Genomic DNA, 19,484 nt, shown 5'->3' on the forward strand with positions numbered 1-19,484 from the left:
AAAACAGTCTTTTTTTCGAATTATCCCTAATCGTCACGGAAATTGTTCCCGAATTACTAATATCATGTATATGTGGAAAGATGATGACGAATTAATAACAACTGCGCTGGTTTTGGGTGTAACTGCAAACACAATGCCAGCCTGTCTGGCTGCTAATGGGTTTGATGCCATTTGGGTCCTGTTTGTTATCGCACAGGCATCACATATCAGTGTAAACATTTTCCCCGCAGAGTGAATGTCATCCACACTGCATCGGACGAACAGCCTTTCAAGTTTAAAAGGGGCTGTCTCTGCCAACAAACTCTTCTAGTTTAATGAGATACGATATCGATATATGCACAGCCTGGCGGTGACCTTACGGGTAATTTTCTTGTGTTCATTAGACGAAGTCACCGAGACAAACTTCGTACTCACAATTCTTTGTCAGATCATGGGAAACAAGCAGAAGAAGTGACGGAATTTGTATGTGACGCCTTTATTCGCAGTCTTCTACAACTTTATTTCACTTTTGAGTAAAACATTTTACTTTGGAAGAGAGGGCCAAGAAGAGACGTCTTGGTTTGTGTAATCGTTGTGCGGTCTGTCATTAAGCGATCATGTTTTCCACAGATCTATTCAGGCTTTTGAATGGGGAAAGACTGAACTTACTTACCCGGTGTAACACGACATTTTTACTCCACGAACAATGTACTCCGGAGTAAAAATTTCGTACGAAATTCTTACTCCGAGTACACCTTTCGTACGAGAAAAGAACTCCCCAAGGCACGAAAAAAAACAATCCCTCCACGAAATTTTTACTCCCCACTTTTTTTACTTCCAGTAAAAATCTCGTACGCGAAAATGGGATGCGGGCGAAGGAATAATGCCAATATGTGATCTCGCGTGAACGAATGTCGCACTACCCTCCCGGCTCCGCCCCTTCCACCACCAAGACTAACAGGGGACGAGGGAGTACAAATTTCGTACACCTGACATGGGAAGTTAAATTGCTCGTGTTAGGGTGAAGTAATTTGTTCGTTATTTATTCGTCAGGGGAGTAACATTTTTGTTCGAAATGTTTAATCGGAACTCACCTGTCGTGGTGAGTAATTTTCTCGTGTTATGGGGTAGTACTTTTTTCGTTAGGGGAGTAACATTTTCGTACGACATTTTTACTCCGGAGTGGGAGTAATTTGTTCGTGTTACACCGGCGTGTGCACAAGTAAGGGAAGGAATCTACCTTTAAACAATTGACGAATATGATCGTGGTTACGTCCCTTCGAGGCTGTACATAAGGACATCGGACAGAGCCTCGGGGACTTATATTATAAGTGCTCCCCTGCGTTGGCCTGTCTTGTTTCCATGTCTATCGACGCTTACGGATTGCCATAAATTGTCATGTTCTGAACGTGGAATATGTCACATGTAACCTGGACACTTTTGGCATTAATTATCGTACGCGAAAAACGCAACAGGCTTAAAGATACCATCATTCCAGTGTAAACGGTCATGAACACCATCACAATTCTGGAGCTGGCTTTTACATTAGATAAGGTCATCTTTCCTCTTGGACTCATACCTTCTTCTTCTTCGTTCATGGGCTTAAACTCCCACTTTCACTCATGTTTTTAGCACGAGTGGATTTTTACGTGTATGCCCGTTTTTACCCCGCCATTCAGGCAGCATACGCCGATTTCGGGGGAGGCATGCTGGGTATTTTCGTGTTTCTATAACCCACCGAACTCTGACATAGATTACAGGATCTTTACCGTGCGCACTTGGTCTTGTGCTTGCGTGTACACACGAAGGGGGTTAAGTCACTAAGCAGGTCTGCACATAAGTTGACCTGCTAGATCGGAAAAATCTCCATTCTTAACCCACCAGGCGGCAGCGACCGGGATTCGAACTCACGACCTCCCGATTAGGAGGCCGACGTCTTACCACCACGCCACTGCGCCCGTCGGACGCATACCAAAATTCAACACCCGGTTAGCTTACTCAGCACAGTTGGATTGTTCATAAATTATTTTCGTACTTTAGGAAATATTTTTGTTTTTTAAACATTCCAACTCATTACAGCAAGCAGTCAGGGTGTTGATTTGTGGTAGTTGACCAAATGGAGGGATGTTTTGGCCCCGTGTAAAAGCCTGGCAAGATCTGAGGTGGTGAGCCTCACTGTTTTCACGAGAAGGAGTGTGCTTTTTATTACAGCACAATCTTATGGTTACTGCACAGAAAGCAGGTAGTTTGCCGAATTTTGGTTTGTGTTTAAAGCCATATGTACTCGATGACTATACACGCTAATTGCTTTACCAACAGCTGGAGACAGACTAAATTAAGTTCCCTGCAAAATATTGTGGTCTAGGACCCCTTAAATGTTGAGATATTTGAATTTTCATTTTGATCTGGATCGTCCTATTTATAGATTTGGCAACACATGTAACGTTGATGCAAGGGAGAGAACACCGCGGCTTTGTTGACATCCTCACTTTTTCAGAGGCTAGAACAAGCTGTAATGCATGTATTATGGTCCGCGCATGGTGACGTATCGTCATTATATGGTCTTATGGTGCGTTTGACATCGATTGTGGGCAAACTACACTTTGTAAACACGGGAGTGCGTTAGTATGCCTTTAAAGTTGAAGGACCTTCTTGTCCCATAATTATATAAAAAGCCTGCCGCTCTGCGCAAGAATCTGTTTATGTGTGTTATGCACGCAAATAAAATGATGCTGTTATTTCATGCCAAGCTTGGACAGCTCTGTGGTAAAAGGAAAGGGAGGCAGCTACTTTTACTCAGAAGGAGCAGATCTTTATCGAGTCCGTGTCCGCTCCGCAAAGGTCCTGATGACCTAACAGCAAAGTGAATGCCAAATATCTCAATTGTCACGTTTTGTTCGTTATCAGCAATATTGGGCGCGATATTGGTGCACACTTGTGTCGATCTGTTCGCTGTTCGTCATTGCACAGAAATTATGCAGCAACATTGCATCTCCTCCCTGCTGAGTCCGTTATTATCACTAATTGTGTATAACTGGGTTGCATCCTTTTTGGGTCTGTTTGTTGTTTCAGAGAACTTAAACATAATTTGTATCAGTAATGTCTCTCTCTCTCTCTCTCTCTCTCTCTCTCTCTCTCTCTCTCTCTCTCTCTCTCTCTCTCTCTCTCTCTCTCTTTATCATTCCCTCTCTTTGAACACAGTTGTTCATTATCGGAATTATTGTTTATTTGTGACAACATCACGAAGATGCAAAAAAACATATCTATGCTTGTTCTTGTTACCCTCGAAAATAAAAAGTTGTCATTGTCATTGTCGCTCGCTCTCTATCTTTGTCTGTCTGTCTGTCTGTCTGTCTGTCTGTCTGTCTGTCTCTCTCTCTCTCTCTCTCTCTCTCTCTCTCTCTCTCTCTCTCTCTCTCTCTCTCTCTCTCTCTCTCCAGCATCCCTTTACAAGCCAGGAGTAAGCATGTGAAGGAGACCACAAATAAATAACTAATATCATTATAAATATATATAACAATCCACCAGACTAGTTTTCAGCAATATACAAACCACATGGCAACTCTCTGAAGCAGAAACAAAAGGTTTAAACAGACTCACTTCAACAAAAAGTTTCTTGTGTATATAGTCCCGATCGTGTCTCTGGCTCGTGTAACTCCTCAGACGAAAGTAAACCAATTATCCGTAAAGAGAACACAACCCGGCGTGTGCACGTGCAACAATGCAGCCTAGTGATGCCAGCCAATGAAGAGGCGAGTTTAAACAGGTTTTCCCCGTTATCTTTGTTCTTCGCCGAAAACAAACACCCCAAAAAGCAAATCGCAGGTCTGTTCCCAGGAAACAAGTGATATTTTTCCTCGACTAAAAGAGACATCTTCTGCGGCATTACCTTTTACATATTTTATATTTCAAGTATAGTGTATGTTTTATGCATTGTCTATCAGGGCTCCCCATAGCGCGCGTCCCTGCGTCCTATACGTACGAGAAGCCGAAAACACGACTAAACAAGTCGCGTAAGGCGAAAATACAACATTTAGTCAAGTAGCTGTCGAACTCACAGAATGAAACTGAACGCAATGCCATTTTTCAGCAAGACCGTACACTCGTAGCATCGTCAGTCCACCGCTCATGGCAAAGGCAGTGAAATTGACAAGAAGAGCGGGGTAGTAGTTGCGCTAAGAAGGATAGCACGCTTTTCTGTACCTCTCTTTGTTTTAACTTTCTGAGCGTGTTTTTAATCCAAACATATCATATCTATATGTTTTTGGAATCAGGAACCGACAAGGAATAAGATGAAAGTGTTTATAAATTGATTTCGACAATTTAATTTTGATAATAATTTTTATATATTTAATTTTCAGAGCTTGTTTTTAATCCAAATATAACATATTTATATGTTTTTGGAATCAGAAAATGATGGAGAATAAGATGAACGTAAATTTGGATCGTTTTATGAAAGAAATATTTTTTTTACAATTTTCAGATTTTTAATGACCAAAGTCATTAATTAATTTTTAAGCCACCACGCTGAAATGCAATACCGAAGTCCAGGCTTCGTCGAACAATACTTGACCAAAATTTCAACCAATTTGGTTGAAAAATGAGGGCGTGACAGTGCCGCCTCAACTTTCACGAAAAGCCGGATATGACGTCATCAAAGACATTTATCAAAAAAATGAAAAAAAAAGTATGGGGATATCATACCCAGGAACTTTCATGTCAAATTTTATAAAGATCGGTCCAGTAGTTTGGTCTGAATCGCTCTACACGCACGCACACACACACACACACACATACACACACACATACACCACGACCCTCGTCTCGATTCCCCCCTCGATGTTAAAACATTTAGTCATAACGTGACTAAATGTAACAAGTCGCGTAAGGCGAAAATACAATATTTAGTCAAGTAGCTGTCGAACTCACAGAATGAAACTGAACGCAATGCCATTTTTCAGCAAGACCGTATACTCGTAGCATCGTCAGTCCACCGCTCATGGCAAAGGCAGTGAAATTGACAAGAAGAGCGGGGTAGTAGTTGCGCTAAGAAGGATAGCACGCGTTTCTGTACCTCTCTTTGTTTTAACTTTCTGAGCGTGTTTTTAATCCAAACATATCATATCTATATGTTTTTGGAATCAGGAACCGACAAGGAATAAGATGAAAGTGTTTTTAAATTGATTTGGACAATTTAATTTTGATAATAATTTTTATATATTTAATTTTCAGAGCTTGTTTTTAATCCGAATATAACATATTTATATGTTTTTGGAATCAGCAAATGATGGAGAATAAGATAAACGTAAATTTGGATCGTTTTATAAATTTTTATTTTTTTTTACAATTTTCAGATTTTTAATGACCAAAGTCATGAATTAATTTTTAAGCCACCAAGCTGAAATGCAATACCGAACCCCGGGCTTCGTCGAAGATTACTTGACCAAAATTTCAACCAATTTGGTTGAAAAATGAGGGCGTGACAGTGCCGCCTCAACTTTCACGAAAAGCCGGATATGACGTCATCAAAGACATTTATCAAAAAAATGAAAAAAACGTTCGGGGATTTCATACCCAGGAACTCTCATGTCAAATTTCATAAAGATCGGTCCAGTAGTTTAGTCTGAATCGCTCTACACACACACACACACACACACACACACACACGCACAGACACACATACACCACGACCCTCGTTTCGATTCCCCCTCGATGTTAACATATTTAGTCAAAACTTGACTAAATATAAAAAGGAATGGAGGGGGTCCCGGGACGCACTAGACTTTAAAAGAGAGGCTCCTGGGACGCACTGAATTTTTCTTTATCCTGTGTACTGTATACCATTTTCAGACTGCAATCTTCCACTATTGTGTACCTGAGGCACGTAACGGTTTCAGACTGCAATCTTCCACTATTGTGTACCTGAGGCACGTAACGGTTTCAGACTGCAATCTTCCACTATTGTGTACCTGAGGCACGTAACGGTTTCAGACTGCAATCTTCCACTATTGTGTACCTGAGGCACGTAACGGTTTCAGACCGTGCAAGCACCAATGTCAATTTTACGCGCGTAGGAAAGAAGGTTAAAAGCAATGAACCTTTAATTAGGACCCTCTAAAATTTTGTAGTGGGGGTCCATGGACCCTCTAAATATTGAAAGTGGGGGTCCCGGGACTGACGCACTAAGAGGGGCGTCCGTGGGGAGCCCTGGTCTATCGTAAAACAAATAATCATAAGTCCAGGCTGTCAACGAATCAGCTGATGGTACGACATCGTAATTATTAAATAAGGGACGTCGTTTTTCGTCGAGGGTCCGTGACGCACCAAAACTTTTTTTCAAATCACCAAACACATTGCCATTATTTCGGCAAAACTGCCAAACTTGAATTCACAGTGGAGCTAATGTGACGCCACGGCCTGCCTAAAACTCCCGAAAATTGCAGAAACTTCAATGGTAATTTCGGCAAATGCACATAAGAAAAGAAATCATCGCTATTTGAGAACGTTAGCAGTCCACCAGACTGTCAAATAATTTAAGATTTTATTCTCATCACGTTATCAGTCAAGACTGAAACTTTCCATCATTCTCAAGGGTGCACATCTTTTCACGGCTTCAGAAACCAGCACAGATTTTGAGAAAATGAGAATGTTAAAAATGCATTCGTTCTCACGTTATCACGCCAGCCAACAGTGATAGATCTGTACCACAGGAGTGATCTGTACCGTTTTTACATGGGAAAAGATCATCCTTCAACTTAAAGGCACACTCCGTCCCGTGTCTCAGTGAACAGGCTCTTGGTCTCAGAACTGTCCACATTTTGCATGGGATGAGACCATCCCTTCCACTTGGCCACATACCGAAAATGAACAGCCTGGGTGTTCTCTGTGCCCAGTGGGCATTTTCTGATCATTAATGTATTAAAAACAAGTCGCGTAAGGCGAAATAATAACATTTAGTCAAGCTGTCGAACTCACAGAATGAAACTGAACGCACTGCTTTATTCACCAAGACCACATAATTATACTCGTAGTTTCGTCAGTCCACCGCTCGTGGCAAAGGCAGTGAAATCGACAAGTCATGCAGAATAGTGCGGTAGTGGTCGCGCTGTGCTGCATAGCACGCTTTTCTGTACCTCTCTTCGTTTTAACTTTCTGAGCGTGTTTTTAATCGAAACATATCATATCTATATGTTTTTGGAATCAGGAACCGACAAGGAATAAGAGGAAATTGTTTTTAAATCGATTTCGGAAAATTAATTTTAATCATAATTTTCATATTTTTAATTTTCAGAGCTTGTTTGTAATCCAAATATAACATATGTATATGTTTTTGGAATCAGAAAATGACGCAGAGTAAGATGAAATTGTTTTTGGATCGATTAATAAAAAAATAATTTTAAGTACAAGTTTCCGATTTTTAACGACCAAACTCATTAATCATTATTTAAGCCACCAAGCTGAAATGCAATACCAAAGTCCGGCCTTTGTCGAAGATTGCTTTGCCAAAATTTCAATCAATTTGATATAAAAATGAGGGTGTGACAGTGCCGCCTCAACTTTTACAAAAAGCCGGATATGACGTCATCAAAGGTATTTATTGGAAAAAATGAAAAAAAAGTCCGGGGATATCATACCCAGGAACTCTCATGTCAAATGTCATAACGATCGGTCCAGTAGTTTAGTCTGAATCGCTCTACACACACACACGCACAGACACACACACACACACACACACACACACACACACACACACACACACACACACACACATACATACACCACGACCCTCGTTTCGATTCCCCCTCTATGTTAAAACATTTAGTCAAAACTTGACTAAATGTAAAAATGAGATTTTTTTTCTAGATCAAAATAATAATAATTGTCAGTAAGTACTGGTGTCACATGACTGATGTGAACCAGTTGATTGGCTAACGATGATGCGCTAAAACTGTTAGCGCACTCCAAGAGTGCGCTAACTTTTCCACAGAGCGTATTCTTCCACCCTTTGCCTAAGCGAGACTGTACTCTCATCCTCAGAATTAATTAATGACATGTAGCTTATATTCTCCACAATACCAAAATACCATACATTTCCTGCTTCTCAATTAAAGCAGAAGTGGGTTTTTTCTGACAGATTGCATGTGCCTGTGCCACAGTTGCCACTGATCTAAAAATAGAACCCGCTGTTTCTAATTATTTTGTCAGTTTCGACTTGCGAAGATTCTTCTCATAATTATGCCGTAGCTTATTATCCACATTACCAAATGATGAGTTAGTATACAATTCCCAGCAGCTAACAGAAAACACAAGTGTTATTCCGATAAGGTACCAGCTAGATCAGCATTTGGAATATACGTAGCAGACTACACTGAAATACGACTGCATCAGTTCAGTAAATGAATGGTTTCCGAATTATTATTTCAAGGCAAGAACAATCGGAATCGAAAACGTGTAGGGTTTAGAACGTCCGTACTATATAATTATAAGACTTATTACCATCCTGCCTCATACGTGCACACTCAGTGCAACGGGACGAGCAATTTTTGTTTTTGAAATGAGACTGTGCAGTGGTTCGATTGCCATAGCCTAGCAGACGACATAAACCCCGCTCAGCAAACTAACATGTTGGGCAAATGTGAACGAAAAAAACGATGGGGATATAATACGTGTAGGGTTCAGAGCATTCTTACCGTTCATATTTAGTACCAGACTCCCCGAGGAGTGAAGATACTACACGAGAAACATGCCACATTTATCTTGAAAATGTGCTAACAGTCGACCTTAGGGGTCAGCCAATTCAAGGGGAGTCACTCTGCACAGTCAATCCGTCGAAGCTCGACTGGAGGTTTCGAATCGCAAATAACTAAGAACACAGTCCTTTCTCCGAGTTCAAATGAGGTCTCTCTGAAAGATCATCACTGTTTAGCTTAACGCTGCACTGGAATTTACCAACAGAAATTAAAACAAGAGTTTGCGTGTGATGAAAGCACGACACACTTGAGACAGCCCACACAAAAGTAGATCTCCCACGAGCTGACCACACAGTTATGCCTATTCAAATGCGCGTAGCAAAATGTGCGTGTTGTATCTTCTTTTTTCCCTGGCGGTACCAACAATATCGTTATTGAAACAATCCCAGTGCACTAAGGGATTTATAGAGCAAAGCTCGAAAATAATTATTGAACTCAGGGCTATGCGCTTCGTTCTATAATGAATTTTCTCGATTTGCTCTATAAATCCCTTTGGGATGTCTCAATAACTTAAATAATAAAATAATAATAATAATTGTCAGTAAGTACTGGTGTCACATGACTGGTGTGAACCAGTTGATTGGCTAATGGCGATGCACTAAAACCGTGATCGGGAGGTCGTACGTGGGTTCGAACCCCGGCCGGGTCATACCTAAGACTCGACTTTAAAATTGGCAATCTAGTGGCTGCTCCGCCTGGCGTCTGGCATTATGGGGTTAGTGCTAGGACTGGTTGGTCCGGTGTCAGAATAATGTGACTGGGTGAGACATGAAGCCTGTGCTGCGACTTGTGTCTTGTGTGTGGCGCACGTTATATGTCAAAGCAGCACCGCCCTGATATGGCCCTTCGTGGTCGGCTGGACGTTAAGCAAACAAACAAACAAACAAACAAACAAACAAACAAAAACCATGTATAGTCTGGCCAGATCTGAGACGTTCAACCGAACTGTTTACACGGGGAGGGGTGTGCCTTTAAAGACATACCAACAATCAACAGCCTAGCAGCGTTCTGCGCAGAGTGGGACTTTTTTTGCTGAATGAATTTCGCACCTGACTGACGACACCTGTGTCCTTATACCAAATTCCTTCATTTAAAAAAATTTTTAAAAAAAGTCCACTCTGTGTAGAACGCAGCAAGTTGTTGATTGTTGGTATGAGTACAATCGTATACATGCTCAAACTGACGGCATCTCTAATTCCGCGAAAAAGCCGGCTGGACAATCTCCATGTGGTGGTTCACATGGTCTTTCTTCTTCTTCTTATCTTCTGCGTGCATGGGTTGAAACTCCCACGTTCACTCGTGTTTTTTTGCACAAGTGGATTTTTCACGTGTATGACCGTTTTTACCCAGCCATTTACACAGCCATACGTCGCTTTCGGAGGAAGCATGCTGGGTATTTTTGTGTTTCTGTAACCCACCGAACTCCGACATGGATTACAGGATCTTTTACGTGCGCACTTGGTCTTGTATACTGGCAAGTCTGCACATAAGTTGACCTGGGAGATCGAAAAAAATCTCCACCCTTAGCCCACCAGGCGGCAGCGGCCGGGATTCGAACCCACGACCTCCTGCTTGGGAGGCCGGCGTCTTACCACTAGGCCACTGCGCCCGTCAGCATGGTCTTTCAAATGGAAATGAATATATGTTTAATATATGATTGGGTCATTCACCTTCCAAACTTTTTCCAACACAAATAATGAGATATACCATCCTAAGAAATTCAGTTCCTCGTGCTATCTTTCAACAGATTTCAATGACACACAACTTATCATAGCTGCAGGAACCATTAATAAAAACAGGTAAGGATCTTCGGAAATAAAATTACTCTTATCAGTTGAAAAAGCGGCTGGATATATTCAAGGTAAACTAACAGAAGAGATAACATGTGTTTTGCTTCTGATAAGTGTGCCCACGATTGTTGTAACTGTGCCAGAAAAGATAACCGCAGACATCAGAAACGCACGAAGACCCACAGACATGCATTAGGCCTTAAAAAAAAAAATGGTCTCAAACGCCATCTTTGGTTTACAAAACGTCACGAAGTGACGTCAACGGTCTAAAAATAGCCCAAGTCCTGGAGAACTGTTGCTAAACAATGCAATAAAGAATTAATTATTTCTCGTAATTGGTGAGGACTTCAAACCTAAAACTTTGCAGGAAGCTTGATTTATACATCCCCGCAACGATGGGAAAAGCCCTGGAAGTAATGAAACTAATTAAATAGGACTATGTCAGCCTTTAAACGAAAGGGTGTTTGTACTGTGTGTAAAAGCCTGAGAGTGTCTGTGACCAGAAACTGATGGTTTACGGGAAGCTGAGTGTGCCTTTAATATGATGCCCCTTTCCTTTCCCCATGCTTTAATAAAAAAATTAAAAAAATACATTCAAAAAGAGGGTGTCTCTTTAAGTGAAAAAAAACAAACTTTGCTTCCGACGGGTCTGTTTACACGATCCCTGCTTCCTCGCATCCCTGCCAGAAAAGATAATGGCGGGTATCAGCAACGCAACGAGGGCCTATGAAGAAAAAGATAGTGCAAGAACACAACCCGAAGAAAGAGACCACGCATAAACAGAATTAAAACATATCGACACACCACTTTACATCTGGCTGGTTTATACATGGGATGAGATCGTCCGTCCATTTGGACACATACCAAAACTCAGCAGCCTGGGTGTTCTCTGTGCAAAGTGCGATTCCTTTTTTTTTATTTTTATGAATTCCTTTTTTTAACCGACATCAGTGGCAATCTGACCGGCACGGTTGGCCTAGTGGTAAGGCGTCCGCCCCGTGATCGGGAGGTCGTGGATTCGAACCCCGGCCGGGTCATACCTAAGGCAATCTAGTGGCTGCTCCGCTTGGCGTCTGGCATTATGGGGTTAGTGCTAGGACTGGTTGGTCCGGTGTCAGAATAATGTGACTGGGTGAGACACGAAGCCTGTGCTGCGACTTCTGTCTTGTGTGTGGCGCACGTTATATGTCAAAGCAGCACCGCCCTGATATGGCCCTTCGTGGTCGGCTGGGCGTTAAGCAAACAAACAAGCAAACAAAGTGGCAATCTGTGAAAGGGTGGCCGAGTGGTAAAGTGCACTTGCCTCGGAAGCGAGAGGTTGCGAGTTCGACCCTGGGTCCGGGGCGTAAGCAATTTTCTTCACCCTTTCCTAGCCCAGGTGGTGGGTTCAAGTGCTAGTCGTTCGGATGAGACGAAAAACCGAGGTCCCTTTCGTGTACACTACATTGGGGTGTGCACGTTAAAGATCCAACGATTGACAAAAGGGTCTTTCCTGGCAAAAATGTACAGGCACAGATGAAAAGAAAAAAGGTCTACCAAATACGCGTGTGACTTGGAATAATAGGCCGTGAAAGGTAAATATTCGCCGTAATGGCTTGAGATTTACTGGCCGATGTGAATGCGTGATATATTGTGTACAAAAATTCCATCTCACACGGCAGAAATTAATATGTAAAGCGCTTAGAGAATGTCAAGCGCTATATAAATCTCCCAGATAAATAAATAAATAAATAAATAATTCATCACAAAAACTCTAACACTCTGCGCATCATGAAGCAGTCAGGATGTTGAGTGTGGGCACGAATCCAAGTGGAGGGATGTTCATTTCTTATCGCATCTTTAAAGTCAGATCTGAAATGGTGGAAGCACAGTTTTCGTGTCTTACACCATTATTATTTAATTTGGGGTTGTTGTTGATGTTTTTTGTTTGGTTTTGTTGTTTTTTTTTTTGGGGGGTTTTTTTTTGGGGGGGAGAGAGAGAGAGAGAGAGAGAGAGAGAGAGAGAGAGAGAGAGAGAGAGAGAGAGAGAGAGGAGAGAGAGAGAGAGAGAGAGAGAGAGAGAGAGAGAGAGAGAGAGAGAGAGAGAGAGAGAGAGAGAGAGAGAGAGAGATAGAGATTTTGGCCGGGGAAAATGTGCAACTGTAAGTCGAGCGCATGCAAAGACGGGTTCATTTGTTTCATGGGGAAATAATTATGACATAAAAACAATGCCGGCAACGGGTGAAGAAAACTACACCTTAGAATGTTGGAACAAAAAGAGAATCAGTCTTTTCTGGGAAAAAGTGGCACAGCAGGTGGGAAAAACAGGGTGCAGTACAAATGCAGGAAAGCACAGGTTCGTCAAGTTTTCCGTCGGGGAAAAGAATAATGCGAATGCACTGCCAAGACAGCCTGAAACGGAGACACCTGATCCCGATACAAGCTTTTCCTGAACCTGCTGGGCATTTTGTTTCCGGACTTACAGAATGCGCTATAGAATGTTATAGTTAGAATGCTAGACAACGCGTTCCCGCACTCTAAAACAGGCATCCGCTCGCATCTGTTCTGTACTGTATGTGCACACGCGCGAGTACGAACGGAAGTTGAACATAATTATGCACATATAGTTATCGGCGACAGCAGCAGCAACAACAACAACAACAACAACAACAACAACAACAACAACAACAACAACAATTACCAACACATCACTAATCCTTGTGACAACTATAGTACTACTGAATCCGCGAGTCATCTCTCTTTGCCTGTATCTGCTTGCGAGCTTGTCCGTCTACGTATGTTTGTCTGTTTGGCAGTCGATGATTATATGTGTTTACCTTTTAAAGTCCTTTGCATCGATCTACTCAGTTTCTTTGCTTTGAAAACTGCATGGGAATTAAACAAAAAAGTATTCACAACAAAGCACACAGCCAGACAGACTATCCCGCTGAAAAAGTTCAATACTGGATCAAGTACACGTTAACTCATACTACAAGGACTGGGTGGCCGAGTGGTAACGCACTTGCGCTCGGAAGCGAGAGGTTGCGAGTTCGACCCTGGGTCAGGGCGTTAGCAATTTTCTCCCCCCTTTCCTAACCTAGGTGGTGGGTTCAAGTGCTAGTCTTTCGGATGAGACGAAAAACCGAGGTCCCTTCGTGTACACTTCATTGGGGTGTGCACGTTAAAGATCCCACGATTGACAAAAGGGTCTTTCCTGGCAAAATTGTATAGGCATTCCATAGATAAAAAATGTCCACCAAAATACCCGTGTGACTTTGAATAATAGGCCGTGAAAAGTAGGATATGCGCCGAAATGGCTGCGATCTGCTGGTCGATGTGAATGCGTGATGTATTGTGTAAAAAATTCCAGTCACACGGCATAAATAGATCCCTGCGCCGTGAGTCCGAGTCTGGAGATACGCGCGCGATATAAGACTTCATATAACATAACATAACAAAATGAGACTTCACTGCCCGTTCTAGTTCATATACAAGTCTATGGTACGAAGCCAAATCAAAGATCTTCCAGGCTAGCGAAGCCTAGAAAATCCTTGGCCAAATTAGCGTGGTTTCCCTCTATCTCGTGCCTGGTCATTTAGTACCAGCGCAGATAAGTCGGCTAGGTGTTGGTTGTTTGCGGTACCACAGACACGGGTCTGCTACATGTGCGTAGTTCATTAGGCGTGTTAATGGTACACAGCGGACACATGTCTTGGCTTTATTGCTGCTTCGGCAGTATATCTCACGGGGAAGGACTCATGCTGAATTTCAAATCAAGAGATGAACTTGAACCTCCTGTTCCAGCGCGGTAATGAAAAACTTTAATTCGGATGGTCTGGTAGGTTAACTAGTAAAACACTGGTAGTTCAATTTGGCACTATACAGTTCAGAGACATCCTGCTTGCTGCCGCGCGGGCAGAGAAAATGTTCCCTCTTTATATTCACCGCGCTGGCAGTGTTGGCCCGGAGGTGTATAGACTGATGCAATAATCCTCGTATCACGGGTTCGAATCTAAGCCAAGACGGACACGGTTCGACTTTCAGGGATGACTCAGACATGGTATCCATGCCCCATCTCCGTGTCGCCGCTATGGGCACGTAAAAGACCTTCAGAAAGAAGTGCAAGTGGCTGGTAACACAGTATACACGCGACTATTGATGCTTCTAGCTTTCCACTGGGAGGATGGTCAAATATTGACTGAACGTAAAAACGCAAGCCCGTTTCGACTTTCGGTGTAGGCCTATTTGTATAAAACATTACATTTTAGAGAAATAGTATCATCTTTGTTTAATGCCGTGTAATATATATTTATAGATAAGTGTTTGTATTTATATCATTTTTGTTTCTTTTCTACGTGTTGAGTGCAATGAAATGAAAAGCAACAATTTTGCTCACACCGCTTCCTTAATAGGTGCAATGGCGTAGTGAAAAGGCCATATATATGCGAATGCATCTCCCTCCTTGGTCTATCTGTGTAGGTGCCGGTATACCTATTAGAACCACCCAAAAAAAGTCACGTCGTAACCGTAAGACCAGGTAGTCATGCCATTTGCAAAAACAACAATAACAATCATAGAAGCCGGAACGGGCGTATAATAATAGTAAAAACAAACAGCTTGACCTAGGCAAAACAAAGACACTTTACTTACGCCCAAAAGACACTTAGGTAACTACGAAAAGGCTCTTCAGCTGCTTCACTCAGTTCAGGCACCACAGGGAAAAAACGCACTTCAATTAGCACAAAAAAAGACACTTCAACCACTCCACAGAGACAAGGCAATCACTGTTTTCAATGACGCATAACTAATAAACAAACCCACCCTCGACATCTTTCCACAAACACTTCCCTAGCCACCGGCTTTTCAATACAACGTGCGTGCCAGCACACTTTTACTGGACAAAGGTTTACAGTATCATTATGGTAACTTCCGCATTCTATGCCCGTGTCACAAGACCATGAACCCTCCCTTAAAGACGCTGAAGGGATACAAAGTGAGTGCATTTCTTTTTCGTGGTACCAAGCATCAATTTCGTGGAAGACATAGTCTTAACACTGGAAATACCACCACGGGAAACGTATCCGGAATTTTCCAGAGTACTACGAAAAACCACCTCCTCAAAATGTACCTTAACGAAAAAACACCACAACGAAATGCAACCACTTTGTTTTGAATGAAACCCCTTCAAGACATGCACCTCCACGAAAGATAGTTCAATAAAAGACACCTCCATGAAATGCGCCCGTAGCAAAACGCATATCAGTGAATTGCTCTTCCGCCACATGCTCCACAAAATGCACCTCCACGAAGTATGGACCTTCTACGAAAAGCACCTCCACGAAGTATGGACCTTCTACGAAAAGCACCTCCACGAAGTATGGACCTTCTACGAAAAGCACCTCCATCTCGTTCTTGGATCTATTTGTTTTAATATGGCAGATCAATATTTTTCTTCTTCTTCTTTGTTCATGGGCTTAGACTCCCACGTTCACTCATGCTTTTAGCACGAGTGGATGTTTACGTGTATGACCGTGTATACCCCGCCATTCAAGCAGCATATGCCGATTTCGGGGGAGGCATGCTGGGTATTTTCGTGTTTCTATAACCCACCGAACTCTGACATGAATTACAGGACCTTTTCCGTGCGCACTTGGTCTTGTGCTTGCGTGTACACACGAAGGGGCTTAAGTCACTAGCAGGTCTGCACATAAGTTGACCTGGGATATCGGAAAAATCTCCACTCTTAACCCACAAGGCGGCAGCGACCGGGATTCGAACTCACGACCTCCCGATTAGGAGGCCGACGTCTTACCACCACGCCACTGCGCCCGTCGCAGATCAATATTGTCACGTGCGACCTTGTGACTTTATATCCGTGTATTTTTTCATATATGTTCGGGCCACGTAATAAAAGCATTCTGTTTTTGTCGATGTTCTTGTGTGTTTTGCCTCAATTGTTTTTCTTTTTATTGTTGTATCGTGGTTTGACTGAGTGAAGTTGAGTTGTTGTTGTTGTTGTTGTTGTTGTTGTTGTTGTTGTTGTTGTTGTTGTTGTTTTTGTTTTTGTTTTGTTTTGTTTTAGCATAAACCACGAAATGCATCTCGATTAAATGCACTTCCGTTAAATGCACCTCCAAGAAATGCACCCCTTCTGTATCGAACTAGACCCATTCTGCCTTAATGACTGCCTGCTGTGCCTCATTGCCCCTGTCTGCCAACCGTGTTTACTCTGCCATTTTCTGCCAGCCTTCATGTATACATCCATACATTCTTCCTGCTGAGTGACGTTCTTCGGGTTGTGGATGTTTGTACCTCAGTGGCTGCGTGATAATTGCGTCTTCAACGCTTGCCTTCTTTTGATGTGCAGTGAACGTTTTTTAAGGTTTTTTTTGTTTTTTGTTTTTTTATTTTTTGGTGGCAGTCTTTTTCATTTTGTGTGTTGGTATTATCTCTCTCTCTTGAAGAGAACTTATACTCTTGAAACTTAACAAATACGTCACCGTGAATAATCAGCTTTGATCGGTATGTTTAAAAAAAAATGCAGATAGGAGCTCTTTATGAACTCTTGCGCACACGGCGCGTATCTCCACACTCCAGCTGTAAATAGCTTAGCTTGCCTCACTGTCAAGGAACACAACTCTTCCACAGTCCATAAAAACCCGACAGAGTTATTTGCAGGATTCATCCTTCTTTTTATTTTTTTTATTGGAAAGTCTGCCTCCAGTAGTTGCGAGACCTCTGTTTCAGTCTGAGACTGATACTGATGATGCGCCGAGTGATTTGTGCTTATATACGGTTGCTCAATCACGCTGTTTCTCGGGTTGAGTTCTTCAGAGTCTGGATGAATCCCTTCTTTGAAGCTCGCCTTTATCTGATTGTCTAAGGTGATGCGGTTCTGGCTATCAGATCATCTCTCAAGCAAGCTGATGTTGGCGCCAGCATGTTATTTTCACAAGGTCTGTCGGTGGTTGCATGGCTGTATATTATTCTGTCTTATGCACGAATAAACCGGTCCTCCTGCGCTCTGGAGTTTAAGTTATATATTTTTTCTTGCACGGTGATGCTCTTTGCGTGCGTACAACTGTATTATTTGCAAAAGTGTTGCCTCATTTCTATGAGGCTATGATCTTCGGCTTTGTACAATTTACCGTAAAACTGCAACTGATAGTTGACGTCTATGGCGGTCATACAGGACAAGAACCACAGGTCAAATACAGGTATTCCCTTAATAACTGAGGTTGTAGTCATTGACTCAATTCTATCATTAACGGGATGGGGGTGGGGGGATTGGGATGGGAGGCGGGGTGTTAAATCTAAAGTTACCAAAGTCTAACGGAATCAGGGGGGGGGGGGGGGGGATTGGGATGGGAGGCGGGGTGTTAAATCTAAAGTTACCAAAGTCTAACGGAATCAGGGGAGGGGGGGAGGATTGGGATGGGAGGCGGGGTGTTAAATCTAAAGTTACCAAAGTCTAACGGAATCAAGACAGGTAAATGTATTTCTACAAAACAACAGAAGCTCTGAGTAGACGAATTGCCCAGCCAGCTCCCTCTAGTTCTAAACCTCCCTCGTTTGGCTTGGCTGTCCGTCTATTTGTTTGTTTGTTTGTTTGTTTGTTTAACGCCCAGCCGACCACGAAGGGCCATATCAGGGCGGTGCTGCTTTGACATATAACGTGCGCCACACACAAGACAGAAGTCGCAGCACAGGCTTCGTGTCTCACCCAGTCACATTATTCTGACACCGGACCAACCAGTCCTAGCACTAACCCCGTAATGCCAGACGCCAGGCGGAGCAGCCACTAGATTGCCAATTTTAAAGTCTTAGGTATGACCCGGCCGGGGTTCGAACCCACGACCTCCCGATCACGGGGCGGACGCCTTACTACTAGGCCAACCGTGCCGGTCTGTCCCCTCAATGCCTGAGGGGATCAACACTGGCTGACTGACTCGATTATCCAACAGTTTCCTGCCTGCAATGTCTGACCAATTCGATTACCTCGATGCTTCGACAATGTGATTAACCCTGTATGAACTGTGCAGTGTCCACAAAAATGAGCTCTTGGCAACAACCACCGCATGCCACTCGAGTGGGCTTATGCCCGAACAGCAAAGCCCAATGGACAAATAATCTCATATCTGATCCCTTTTTATTTGCATTGTGACCACCTCGTCTGTACTCCAAGCCAAGGGTATGGCATTATGGCACTGGGTGGAGGTTGAACTGGGAGGGGGAGCTTTACGTTTGTCTACTTATAAATACAACTCTGTAGAGTTTCAGTGGCAGGAGATATGGCACACACCGACTGAACACCCATCCCGTATCAAGTGCCTGTGCCCGAAGCCCCTCCACAGCCACATCCCCCGCCCCGGCCCTCACCCTGACCCTCATCCGCACACCCTCCTCCCACCATCCCCCACCCTCAATTCCCCAACCCGAGAATCTTCATTCTGTGGACTCCTTTGGTTGTGTCTTATGGACCTGCGACGTGCGCTAAGTGAGATAATGGGGTGGTGGGTTGGGGGGGGGGGGGGGGAGGGGGGGTATTGATCGTGTTTCAATGGAGACGTTTTCTGGATTTCCCAGAAATGTACTTGCACTTTTGCTCTCTCTCTCTCTCTCTCTCTCTCTCTCTCTCTCTCTCTCTCTCTCTCGGTTGTATGTATATATTAGGCAGCATTGATGTGCAAGATTATTGATAGAGGAAAGCTTGGAACAAACCACTGTGTATTTTGCATACGTTTAAATATCATGTTTTCTATTTTTTTTCCTGTGATTTATGTGTACCCCCCCCCCCCCCCATTAAAAGGGGCTGTAGGCCCATATTCAATTAAACTGTGTCAGTGTCAGTCTCTCTCTCTCTCTCTCTCTCTCTCTCTCTCTCTCTCTCTCTCTCTCTCTCCTCTGCACGGACAGAATGCAGCAATGCTGTTGATTTTTCAGATACGCGTTTTAGTTTGAGATTGCTCTTAGCTTATGCAAAACT

General features: G+C 43.0%; 1 protein-coding gene across 3 annotated transcripts in view; it reads right to left on the reverse strand.

Annotated features, from left to right (window-relative positions):
* The window catches only part of LOC138975532 (sigma intracellular receptor 2-like), a 53,262-nt gene that overhangs the window by 26,823 nt on the left and 6,955 nt on the right, over positions 1–19,484 (reverse strand). The window contains exon 1 of one of the 3 annotated variants that reach the window (XM_070348241.1): positions 3,580–3,761. The exons of the other annotated variants lie outside the window; for them this stretch is intronic. The gene's annotated coding sequence lies outside the window, so the exon portion shown is untranslated. Of the gene's footprint in view, positions 1–3,579; positions 3,762–19,484 lie in introns of those variants that run through there. 3 annotated transcript variants of the gene reach the window in all.

The sequence above is a fragment of the Littorina saxatilis genome, linkage group LG9 (genome assembly GCF_037325665.1).
Source record: "Littorina saxatilis isolate snail1 linkage group LG9, US_GU_Lsax_2.0, whole genome shotgun sequence".
Taxonomy (NCBI): Eukaryota; Metazoa; Mollusca; class Gastropoda; order Littorinimorpha; family Littorinidae; genus Littorina; species Littorina saxatilis.